Raw genomic sequence first — 1,171 nt, 5'->3', positions numbered from 1 at the left:
CTCCAGTTCTGAGGAATTCACACCTCTCAACCCCAGCAGCTTTCACTGTCCCTTATGAGTAGACATTGTTAAGCTCTGGACTGCTCCAAGCTTCACTGGCTTTGTCCCTGTGTCTGCAAGTATCAATTTCCTGGGCTGGATAATTTCCTGGATAGCTAATATCTCTAGCAGTCAACAGAGAGATCAATAAGAAGACAGGTTTTCAACCAAGGGCGAAATCTGCCAAGTTTTAAACTTTATGTCCTAGGGGCCTTACTTGAAACTTAAGTGTACTTGGGGAATTATTTCCTTCTGAGAAATTGACAAATCCCAGCAAAGAAATCTATTTGCTACAATTATTCCTGTCAAATATAACGGTTGTCTAATATGGATACATTCCCTCCCTCTATTGAATTTATATGATTCAACATATTAAAATGCTTTGCATGTGAACCCATGGTTTTAAAACAAACATCAGGACTCAAATTTAAGGTTTGTTGAGATACTAGCTGGTTTTGGTAGGATCGTCTAGGCGTCACTGAGATCAGAATTTGGCCTGTAATCACAAGCATTTAATCATTTTCTCATCAGACGAGACCTGCTTTTATAACACTTGTGAAAACAAAAACAAATGTTGAATTAATTTAAGTGTTGAATTAATTTAAGTGCTGTTGTCAAACAGTCATCAGAGACTGAGTCACCGAAGACACAATCTGAACCTGAGATACTAAGAAAGATGAAGGCAAAGAAATGAATCCACCAAAGAACAACTAAACCAATCCAATTTGCTTTATGATGATTCAAATGGCAGCAAACACTGAAAATTCAGCAGTTTCCATTTCAAATGAAAAATGAGACAAATGAGAATAAACTAGGAAGGACAAAAAGCAAATTGAAAAGAAAATGATAACCCTTGTAGAAGAAAGACAACAAACAAACAAACAACAACAACAACAACAAAAACAATTCAAATATTCTACTGGAATTTAAAAAAAACTATATATTTCCCTAAATTTCAAAACCTTCCAGGGGAGACCACTCCGTATACTAACAGATGTATAAAGGAGCTTTAGCTTCTGAGGGCAAAATTTAATTTTTTGAAGCCTTTTTTTTTTAAAAAAAAAAAAAAACAAAGAAAGAAATGAACTCATCATCTACTATTATTTTTCTGTACTCTCTTAAAAAAAAAAAA

The sequence above is a fragment of the Meleagris gallopavo genome, chromosome 1 (genome assembly GCF_000146605.3).
Source record: "Meleagris gallopavo isolate NT-WF06-2002-E0010 breed Aviagen turkey brand Nicholas breeding stock chromosome 1, Turkey_5.1, whole genome shotgun sequence".
NCBI lineage: Eukaryota > Metazoa > Chordata > Aves > Galliformes > Phasianidae > Meleagris > Meleagris gallopavo.
This window is presented reverse-complemented; position numbering follows the sequence as displayed.